We start from the raw sequence: 12,298 nt of genomic DNA on the forward strand, positions 1-12,298 counted from the left end.
TGTGGGGTAAGAACAATAGATGATGAGACTGTCAACAAGACTCAGATTTCCAGGTTTGTTCACGTTAACTTCTTCTGGTTACTGAGCTCAATTAAACCTCCACACAAGGCCACATTGATCATTCTGTAACAGTCCAGATCTTCAGTGACAAATCACTGAGTTAAAAAAATGTGGCTACTGCCCAGAAGGCAAAGACCAACCAGTAGAAAGAGCAATGTAAAAATGGTAAGCCTGTTGCCCCTCTTAGACCATTTGGGCTAGATCCTTCCCAAAGAGATCTCTGGATCCAGGTTACTCAACAAAAGCTTCCCAAAGAGGAGACTGATGGACTTTCCCACCAAGAACTTATGGTCATAGAGTGAGTGGGCCATGGGATCCACTAGGCTGCTCCACTAGAGTCTGCAAGGTCATGGCCTTACGATTAATACAAGTGCTATTCCCTCTGCTCCTCCCAGTGAACCTGGGGGTAGGGGTGGGGAATTAAAATCCACTATTAACTTTTAACCAAGTTTTTCAGCTTTTAAAAATAAATAAGACTAGTGGCTGGGCCAAGGTTTCTATGTCTCTAGTGGGGAACAATGGTCCTATATCAGGTTAAGAGTTCAATGGGGAGCTAGGGGAGAACCGCATTTATTGGGTCTCCTGGATACTGGTGCATAGTTAACTGTGCCCTCCACAATCCCTGACACTACAATGAGGGGGTTATAGGTTAAATTGTTCCCACTTCCCCTCTACCAAGAGGGAATTCTTATCCCACGGTACCTTAGAATGTGACCTTATTTAGAAATAAGGTCTTTACAGAGGTAATCAAGTTAACATGAGGTTATTAGAGTGGGTCCTAGTCCTTATAAAAATGGGAAATCTGAGCACAGAGACAGACAAACATATGGGGAGAGCACCTTGTGAAGATGAAGGCATAGATCAGGGTGATGAATCTACAAGCCAAGGAATGTCAAATGTTGCCAGAAAACCACCAGAAGGTAGGACAGAGGCAAAAAACAGTTTTTTTGCTCAAGTCCTCAGAAGAAAACAACCCTACCAATATCTAATCCCACACTTCTACCATCCTGATTGTAGGACAATATTTTTTTAAGCCATTCAGTTTGCGGTCCTTTGTTATAGCAGTCCAAGCAAACTCATATAGATTTCTGGTACTGGGAAGTGGGCTACTGCTGTAAAAAAAAAACTTTAAAATGTTGAAGCCAAAGAACACCAAACATTGCCAGCAAACCACCAAAAGCTAGAACAGAAGTATTGAACAGATTATCAATAACAATCCCTCAGAAGTGACCATCCCTGCTGACACCCTGATATCAGACTTCTAGCCTCCAGAACTCTGAGACAATAAATTTCTGTGTTTTAAGTCAATGAGTTTGTGGTACTTTGTTACAGCAGTGCTAGGAATCTAATACAAAGAAGAAACAAACAATGCTCTCTGGTTTTGAGTCTCAGTCCAATACCATCAGAACCTTTACCAGATACAACTATAAGTGGGCCCCACTGGAGCATTACAATTGTTATGACCACCATTGTAATGGCTCCCACTATTGAATATATATTGGTACAGATGTACTGTCTAAGTGTATCCCTGCTTGAATTCACTCCAAAGTCCTGAAGGTAGTTGCTGCAGTTAGGGACATTTTATGGCACGTGGGGACCATAAACCTACCCTCCTAACACTGTGCAGTTCTACTGTTTACCAGTAAGGTATCAATGGACTAGCAGAGAAAAGATATAGCTATCCTAATTGCTGAGCTTAATGGAGCCACAGTTTTCTGAGACTAATTCTCCATTCAGTAGCCCTGTTTGACCTGTGCACCTGGCCTCAGTCGCGTAGAGACTCAACTGATCGTGGCTCAATGCTGTAGTGCAGCCCTGGGCACTGGCACTAACTGACTTTGGGACTGTCACAGAGGCTACTACCCAAGATGAAGAAGTTTGGTGTACTACATCTCAAACTCTCTCTTCAGTATCACTGTCCACACAGATGATCAGAATAGGTATAGATATAGGTATAGGTATACATATAAAAACTGGGGAGAGTCTGACTCCAGGCCAAAATTCTATGTGTGATCTTTCAGGCTCAACCATGCACAATTACAGGGGCCTTATCTGGCAGCTGTCATTGGGAAAAACTTCACACCCCATACTATATTTGAGGCACAGCCAGTGCACTGCAGGCGTTGGAGGTAGTTGCAGTCATGGACTAAGATCCATCCGGACTGGCATATCTGCATTCTAGCTCAAGTGTATCCATTGGGAAAACTCCTTATGAGGCAGAGGAGACCTCAGGTGAGGCATTATACTGTTCAGAACTTCTGCCTAGACCATCTTACTGGGTGGCCTTAAAAACTCTTTTTCCATTCTGGTTCAACACTTTTCCATTCTAAGCCCTCTCTCCTCTACTTCCTCGTGGCACTTGGGTCCATAAAACATCAGAGGCTTTTGGGAGGACTTAGTCCACAGTAAGATGTTCCTCTCATCTGCTCTGATGCACATGACCCACCTCTGGGCCATTCTGTGGGGCAAATAAAACATTGGTGGAGCTAGGGCCCTTTCTTGTTTAGGCTCTTGCTTATACTATCTCAGTAAATAAATAAATACTTAATTGTTACTTTCAGTTAGTCTTAATTTACCAACTAAAAACTGGCAGCTCACTTTTTGACAAACTGACACACTGAGCAGGCGGTCGATGAAACACAATGCTCTTCTAGAAAAGCAAAATACTGAAACTTCTACTGGGCAACTTTGGGAGATATGAAAAAAGTCTTTGGGGGTGCTCTGACATAGTACTAGTGGATTGTTTGCGTGAGTCCAGCAGGGCTCGTTATCAGCTATGCCAGTGATTCTCAGACAGTGACAGTGGATGCCACAAAACACTCTTGGAGAGTGCTAATGGATTGTTTACATAAGATTTTCAGCTCTCAGGGGAATGGTCCTTCCCTTGAGCTCCCAACTCCCTGGCTGAGTTCCCACAGTAAGTCCAATTAGAGAACCAACAGAGGGACTCTAAAAAAGCTAGGGAAGCAATTCTCTAGATGCTGATTATTGTTCTCTGATGATGGATCCAACAATCAGAGACTCTGTGAGTTGAACTGTATCCAATGACTACTGTTATCTCCAAGCACATTCTTGGTGCCAAAACAGAGCCCAGAACACAGCAGTTATTAAAGCTTGTCCCTTTAATTAAAAATAATGTAGAGCCCTTTGGAATCACTTTATCCAGTGACCTGAAGAGGCCTTAGAGCCTTGGGTAGTTTGATTCCTTAATGAAGGATGTAATCTTATTAAACTTAGCAAGAATGGTGCCTGGTGGTATCCATCAATACAGATCCTTCCCACTTTTACTCAGACCTCTAAGCTTTCATAAATAAACGTGACTAGAGGTTAGACAAGGTCTCTATGTCGCCAGTGGGGAACTGAGGACATATGCTAAGGTCAGAGTTCAAACTGTGGAGGGGAAATACTGCATTTCTTGGGCCTTTTGGATACTGGTGAATAAATTTCTGGGATTTCGACAGTCCCTTATAAAAGGATGAGGAGGAAACAGATAATTCTCTGTAGTTTTAGTCCACCCACCACTAGGACTCTTTTCCAAACCCAACTATGAGTGAATGCCCTTTGGACCACTACAAACCTCCATTATTGTGGTTTCTACCACCGAATATGTTATTGGTAGAAATGTACTTTTTATATCAAATAGCACTAACCACCCCCCACCAAGATAAGATTTACAGTTAGGGTATTTTAGTGGGGTATGTGAAAGATTATGATCTACCAAACTACTGGCAACTAGCACCTCTGTCTACCAAAAACAAAGTCACAGGCCTTGGTAATAAAAAGGGGCAACTGTCTTCATTGTTGAGCTTTCAAAGGCCAACAAACATCTGTAAACTATTTCTCCATTCAGTAACTCCACCTGGACTGTGTGCAAGACCTTTGGTGCCCAGACTCTAAATTGATTAGGGTTACACAAAGCGTTAGAGCTACCTATGGCACCAGTGGTCCCTGACATTGTGACAGTTATAGAGGTTATATCATCCAAGATAAAGAATCTTGGTGTCCTGTGGTTGACATCACAAACGCCCTTCTCAGCATCCCTCTCCATATGCATGTTCAGAATTAGTTTGTTGTACGCAATATGGGTTGTATTACACCACTAATGTCCTTCCATGAGACTCCCTAAATTCTCTACCTGTAATAATGCATAGGTAAAGACTTGGAAAAAGTCCTGCTCCTTGAGGGAGCACTAACCTTCCACTCTATTGATGAAATCATCCTAGTGGGCTCAGACAAGGGCACTACCCAAAAAGAACTGGATGTCCTGTTCACCTACAAGTATCATGTAGCTAGGCTGTTATTAACAAGGTACATGGACCTAAAAATGAAGTAAAATTCCTGGGCATGATCTGTAAGGGGCATAATCCAGGGACGATGACTGTCATGCTTTCGGCCCTCTCTGTCCCCCTAAATAAAAATCATCTGAGCAATTGGTGGGACTATACAGATACCGCCACACTCTCACAGGGATCACACAGCACCCAACAATCCGGTTACCATAAAGATGACTACATTTGGCTGGGGCCTTGATGGACAGGATCCCCTGGAAGCCATTCAACTGACTACCCCAGATGCCCTTTTTGTGGACCCCTCTGATTTTCGTTTGCTGTTTCAGTTAGGACTCTCAGTAACATCTCTCTTTGCCTACTGGAATCTATGGCAGAAGGCCACTACCATACATCAGAGGCATTCAATGGACTTTGGGTCCACAATCTGCCAGAGTTGGCTAAAAATTGCATATCCTTTATGAGAGAGTTGGTGCATATCCTTTATGGGACAATTATTGGTCTGTTATTGGCCTTGAGAGCATGACCTTGGTCATGTAATAATCTTAGGACAAGAAATTCCAACCAAAACATAGAATACATTTGCTTTTGTTCTATAGCTTTGTTAGGGTATTCATATCTTATGTCAAAGTTTAAAACATCTATAAAATATATGTACAAAGACACATTCATGAACCAAATAAAGTTCTTCTGATGTATTTAATGTAAAACTCTATAGAAAAGGACTTGGGATTAGCTCAAGATGGTGGAGTAGGAGGACATGACTTCACCCCCTTCTTACAGAACCACCAAAATCACAACTAACTGCTGAACAACCACCAATGAAAAAAAGCTAGAACCTACCAAAAGAAAGATACCCTATATCCAAAGACAAAGAAGAAGCCAAAACGAGATGGTAGGAGGGGCACAATCACAATAAAATCAAATCCCATACCCGCCAGGAATCCAAACACAACACTAAAGTTAGTCATCAAATCACAAAGAGAACAAAAGAGGGAGGGAAGAAAAAAGACCTACAAAAGCAAATCCAAAACAAGTAACAAAAAGGCAATAAGAACATACATATCGATAATTACCTTAAACATAAATGGATTAAATGCTCCAACCATAAGACATAGACTGGCTGAATAGATACAAACATAAAATCCATATACATGCTGTCTGAAAGAGACCCACTTCAGATCTAGGGACACATACAGACTAAAAGTGACGGGATGGAAAAAGATATTCCACGCAAATAGAAATCAAAAGAAAGCTGGAATAGCAATACTCCTATCAGACAAAATAGACTTTAAAATAAGGACTGTTTTACAGAGTCAAAGAAGGACACTACAATAAATAAAGAAACAAAGAAGGACACTACATAATGATCAAGGAATTAATCCAAGAATAAGATATAACAACTGTAAATATATATGCACCCAATATAGGAGCACCTCGATATATAAAGCAAATACTAACAGCCATAAAGGGAGAAATCAACAGCAACACAGTAATAGTGGGGGACTTTAACACCTCACTTTCATTAATGCACAGCTCATCCAGATAGAAAATTAATAAGGAAATACAGGCCTTAAATGACACATTAGATAGATGGACTTAATTGATATTTCTAGAGCATTCCATCCAAAAGCAGCAGCACATTCTTCTCATGTGCACACAGAACATTCACCAGGACTGAACACATGCTGGGCCACAAAGCGAGCCTTGGTAAATTTAAGAAAACTGAAATCATATCAATCATCTTTTGTGACCACAGCACTATGAAATTAGAAATAAACTACAAGAAAAAAAAAACTGTAAAAAACACAAACACGTGGAGGCTAAAAATATGCAACTAAACAACCAATGGCTCACTGAAGAAATCAAAGAGGAAACCAAAAAATGCCTACAGACAAATAAACATGAAAGCACAATGATCCTATGAGATGCAGTAAAAGCAGTTCTAAGAAGGAATTTTATAGCAATACAATCTTACCTCAGGAAACAAGAAAAATCTCAATTAAACAACCTAAACTTATGCCTAAAGGAACTAGAGAAAGAAAACAAACAAAACCTAGCTAGTAGACGATCAGAGAAGAAATAAATGAAATAGAGATGAAGAAAACAACAGCAAAGATCAATGAAACTAAAAGCTGGTTCTTTGAAAAGATAAACAATATTGATAAACCTTTAACCAGACTCATCAAGAGAAAAAGGAGAGGACTCAAATCACTAAAATTAGAAATGAAAGAGGAGAAGTTGTGACACCACAGAGACACAAAGAATCATAAGAGACTACTACAAGCAACTATATGCCAATAAAATGGACAGCCTGGAAGAAATGGACAAATTCTTAGAAACGTACAGTCTACCATGATTGAACCAGGAAGAAACAGAAAATATGAACAGGCCAATCATAAGTACTGAAATTGAAACTGTGATTAAAAAACTCCCAACAAACGAAAGTCCAGGGTCAGGTGGCTTCACAGACAAATTCTATCAAACATTTAGAAAGAGTTAACACCTATCCTGAAACTGTTCCAAAAAACTGCAGAGGAAGGAAAACTCCCAAACTCATTCTATGAGGCCACCATTACTGTGATACCAAAACCAAACAAGGATACCACACAAAAAAGAAAACTACAGGCCAATATCACTGATGAACACAGACACAAAAATCCTCAACAAAATACTAGCAATCTGAATCCAACAATATAGTAAACAGATTGTACACCATGATCAAGGGGGATTTACCCCAGGGATGCAAGATTTTTCAAGATCCACAAATCAATGAGTGTGATACATCACATCAATAAACTGAAGAATAAAAACCGTATGATCATCTCGATAGATTCAGAAAAAGGTTTTAAGAAAATTCAACACCTATTTGTGATAAAAACTCTCCAGAAAGTGGGCATAGAGGGCACATACCTCAACATAACAAAGGCCATATATGACAAACCTACAGATAACATCAAACTCAACAGTGAAAAGCTGAAAACATTTCTTCTAAGATCAGGAACAAGATAAGGATGTCCACTCTCACCACTTTTATTCAACATAGCTTTGGAAGTCCTAGCTACGGAAGTCAGAGAAGAAAAAGAAATCCAAATTGGAAAAGAAGAAATTAAACTGTCACTGTTTGCAGATGACATAATACTATAGATAGAAAATCCTAAAGATGCTACCAGAAAACTACTAGAGCTCATCAAAGAATCTGGTAAATCTGCAGGTTACAAAATTAATACACAGAAATCTGTTGCAGTTCTACACACTGACAATGAAAGATCAAAAAGAGAAGTTAAAGGAACAATCCCATTTACCATCACATCAAAAAGAATAAAATGCCTGAAAATAAACCTACCTAAGGAGGCAAAAAACCTGTACTCTGAAAATTATAAGACGCTGATGAAAGAAATAGAAGTTGACACAAACAGATGGAAAGATATACCATATTCTTGGCTTGGCAGAATCAATATTGTCAAAATGACTATACTACCCAAGGCAATCTACAGATTCAATGCAATCCCTATCAAATTACCAATGGCATTTTTCACAGAACTAGAACAAAAAATCTTAAAATTTGTGTGGAGACACAAAAGACCCCGAATAGCCAAAGCAATCTTGAGAGAGAAAAACAGAGCTGGAGGAATCAAGCTCCCTGATGTCAGACTATACTACAAAACTATAGTCATTAAAACAGTATGGTACTGGAAAAAAATGGGAATATAGATCAATGGAATAGGATAGGAGGCCCAGAAATAAACCCATGCACCTATGGCCAATTAATCTATGACAAAGGAGGCAAGACTATACAATGGAGGAAAGACAGTCTCCGCAATCAATGGTGCTGTGATAACTGGACAGCTACATGTAAAAAAAAGAAGTTAGAACACTCTTTAACACCATACACAAAAATAAACTCAAAATGGATTAAAGACCTAAATGTAAGACTGGACACTATAAAACTCTTAGAGGAAAACATAGGCAGAACACTCTCTGACATAAATGGCAGCGATATCTTTTTTGATCCGTCTCCCAGAGTAATGGAAATAAAAACAAAAATAAACAAACGGCACCTAACTAACCTCAAACTTTTGCACATCAAAGGAAACCATAAACAAAAAAAAGACAACTCACAGAATGGGAGAAAATATCTGCAAACGAAGCAACCAACAAGGGATTAGTCTTCAAAATTTACAAACAGCTCATGTGGCTTAATAGCATAAAAACAAACAACCCCAATAAAAAAAATGGGCAGAAGACCTAAATAGACATTTCTCCAAAGAAGACATACAGATGGCCAAGAGGTACATGAAAAGATGTTCAACATCACTAATTATGAGAGAAATGCAAATCAAAACCACAATGAGACATCACCTCACACCAGCCAGAATGGCTGTTTTTGCACCAGTACAATACTGTCTTTATTACTGTAGCTTTGTGGTATAGTTTGAAGTCAGGGAGCCTGATTCCTCCAACTCCGTTTTTCTTTCTCAAGATTTCTTTGGCTATTCGGGGTCTTTTGTGTTTCTATACGAATTGTAAGGTTTTTGGTTCTAATTCTGTGAAGAATGACATTGGTAGTTTGATAGGGAGTGTACTGAACCTGTAGATTGCTTTGGGCAGTATAGTCATTTTCACAACACTGATTCTTCCAACCCAAGAACATGGTATATCTCTCCATCTGTTTATGTCATCTTTGATTTCTTTCATCAGTGTTTTACAGTTTTCTGAATACAAGTCTTTTGCCTCCTTAGGCAGGTTTATTCCTAGGTATTTTATTCTTTTTGTTGCAATGGTAAATGGGAGTGTTTTCTTAATTTCTCTTTCTGATTTTTCATTGTTGGTGTATAGGAATGCCAGAGATTTCTGTTCATTAATTTTGTATCCTGCAACTTTACCAAATTCATTGATTAGTTCTAGTAGTTTTCTAGGGGCATCTTCAGCATTGTCTATGTATAGTATCATGTCATTGGCAAACAGTGACAGTTTTACTTCTTCTTTTCCAATTTGTATTCCTTTTATTTCTTTTTCTTCTCTGATTGCTGTGGCTAGGGCTTCCAAAACTAAGTTGAATAAGAGTGGTTAGAGCAGACATCCCTGTCTTGTTCCTGATCTTAGTGGAAATGCTTTCAGTTTTTCACCATTGAGTATGATGCTTGCTGTGGGTTTGTCATATATGGCCTTTATTATGTTGAGGTAGGTTCCCTCTATGCCCATTTAATGGAGAATTTTTATCATAAATTGGTGTTGAAATTTGTCAAAAGCTTTTTCTGCATCTATTGAGATGATCATATGGTTTTTATTCCTTAATTTGTTAATGTGGTGTATCACACTGATTGATTTGTGTATATTGAAGAATCCTTGCATCCCTGGGACAAATCCCACTTGATCGTGGTGTATGATCCTTTTAATGTGCTGTTGGATTCTGTTTGCTAGTATTTTTTGCAGGATTTTTGCATCTATGTTCATCAGTGATACTGGTCTATAATTTTCTTTTTTTGTGATGCCTTTTTCTGGTTTTGGTATCAGGGTGATGGTGGCTTCGTAGAATGAATTTGGGAGGGTTTCTCCCTCTGCAATTTTGGAAGAGTTTGAGAAGGACTGGTGTTAGCTCTTCTTAAAGTTAGTTAGGATCAGTGGCACTTCGTGGGTGGACCTCCTTAAGAGTGTCTGACAGCAGAAAGTTTGATCAAGTGTTCCTAAGAGGAACACTCAAGTCCTTCTTCCTCAGCTAGAAACCATTTGGGCTGTGACAGCTTTGGCCCACCAGATGGGTTATCTATGACTAAAACACATGTTTAGACCAAGTTTCCAGAGGATAGCAGCCCTGCAGACTACACTGGTGGTCCCTTGGTTCTACAATGAGAGAGTGACAGTGGTGGATGATGAGATTGTTAACAAGACTCTAAGTTCATTAGTGCCACTCCTGCTGGTTATCAAGCTCAATTAAAGCTCCTCATAACATCAGGTCCGTCTGTTAGTGACATAATCCAGAACTTAACTGACAAATTCCTGGACAGGGAAAATGTAACTACTGCCAAAATAACAGAGAGAGACCATCACATAAGGTGACATGAAAATGGTAACTGGGAACACACTAGTGGAGAATTTGGGTAGTGCTCTCCCAATACCTCTGGGTCTGTTTTTTAAACAGTGGGAGCTCAAAAGAAGAGATTAATGGGTTCTCCACTTAGGAACTCATGGCCAAGTAGCATACCTTAAGGGGCCAAATGGCAACCCCTATAGGGTATGCCAGGTAATAATGACCCCTATGACTAACAGAAGTGCTATTTCTTTTCCTTCTTCCAGCAAATTCTAAAATGAATCATAGAGCCTTACCAACTTTTACCCAAACTTTTTGGATTAAACAAGACTATGAAATGTCCAATGTTCCTAAGTCCAGAGTGAAGAAGTGAGATCCTATGCCAAGGGTCAAAGTTCAGAGTACACATGAGGGAGAATTGCATTTCTTGGGCCTTTGGTAATGGTCCACAGTTGATGGTGACCCCCAATCCCCTGGAATGAGAATGAGAAAATTGATAATGCTCTCTGATTTTCTGTCTGAAGCCAACACCACCAAGATCCTTACCCAGCCTGACTACAGGTGTAACATATCATTATTGTGGCACCACTACTGAATGGATTATTGTTATAGATGTATTATCGATATGTATACCGGATTACACTTACTCTAAAGCCTAAAGGATATTATTGCATTTAAGACCATTTTAGTGGGGCATATGGAAGACTGTAAACCTACCAAACTATTACCTGCTAGCAGTATTGTCTCTCAAAAACAGCATTAATTGCCTCAGGAATTCAAAAACAAACAAACAAAACTGCCCCCATTGCTGTGCTTAAGGAAGCCAAGGTTCATTATCTGAGTTTTGCAAAAGGCCTTGGGTACCTGGAAACTCAAGCAAAAATCAGGCTCAGTGATGTAGTACAGCTATGGCAATAGCATTACCTGACACTGTGACTGACATAGCTTTTGCCCAAGCTGAGGGAAATAGGTATGAAGCAATTCACATTGCAAATGCCCTTTTCAGCATCCCTGTCCACACAGATGATCAGGATCAGTTTGCCTTTGGTGTAATGCGTTGCAATACACCTTTAATGTCCTTCCACAAGGCCATGAGCAGGAAGAAGTCCCACTTCCAGATGGAGCCCTAGCCTTCCATATATTAATGAATGCCTCCTAGTGGGTCGAGGAAAGGGTACTACTCAACCAGGACTGTATGCCATTTTAACGCACATGTAGCAACATGTCTAGGACATTACTATGGACAAGGCACAAGGGCTTATGAATCCTGGGAAATTTCTGGGAATAAACTGAGAAGGGACAGTAGCTCTCAGTCCAGAGACAATAATTGCCTAGTTTTAGTCATGCTCAGGTTCTCAGCCCCAACAAACACAAAGGATGCCCAGTGACTTGTGGGAGTATTCAGATACTGGTACTCACAACTTCCCCTACAAGGCCACCTTGATGACAGCACCCATCAATCAGGTAACCAAAAAGACCTTTACCCTGAGTGGGGCCTGACAACAGGATACCCTAGAGAACCTCCAACGGGCTACACAGGCAACCCTTTTCCTTGCCCCCTTGAATCCACCGCCTTTTAGGTTGCGGGTCTCAGCAACCTCTCTGTTTGCCAATTGGAGCCTGTGGCAAAAGAACACTGCCACACATCAGAGGTGCCAGCTGGCTTTGGACTCATAATCTTCTACCGTTAACTGAAAGTAAACACCCTTTGAAAGACTACTGAACAGTTATGGATCTTGGTGGACACTGAGTGCAGAAGTCCCGCCATGAAGTAGTTTTATAACAAGAAATTCCAACCAAATGTTAAATGTTTCTTCTTCTCTAGTTGTTTTATGGTATTCACATTTAGATCAAAGTGTAAAATTCCTATAAATTATATGCTCAAATACATATTCATGAACTAAAGAAATAAGTTCTGATG

The 12,298-nt window shown here is 39.8% G+C and overlaps 1 protein-coding gene across 26 annotated transcripts in view; it reads right to left on the reverse strand.

Annotated features, from left to right (window-relative positions):
• The window catches only part of CCDC7 (coiled-coil domain containing 7), a 290,894-nt gene that overhangs the window by 104,891 nt on the left and 173,705 nt on the right, over positions 1-12,298 (reverse strand). The gene's annotated exons all lie outside the window — the stretch shown is intronic.

The sequence above is a fragment of the Stenella coeruleoalba genome (assembly GCF_951394435.1).
Source record: "Stenella coeruleoalba genome assembly, chromosome: 2".
Lineage (NCBI taxonomy): Eukaryota > Metazoa > Chordata > Mammalia > Artiodactyla > Delphinidae > Stenella > Stenella coeruleoalba.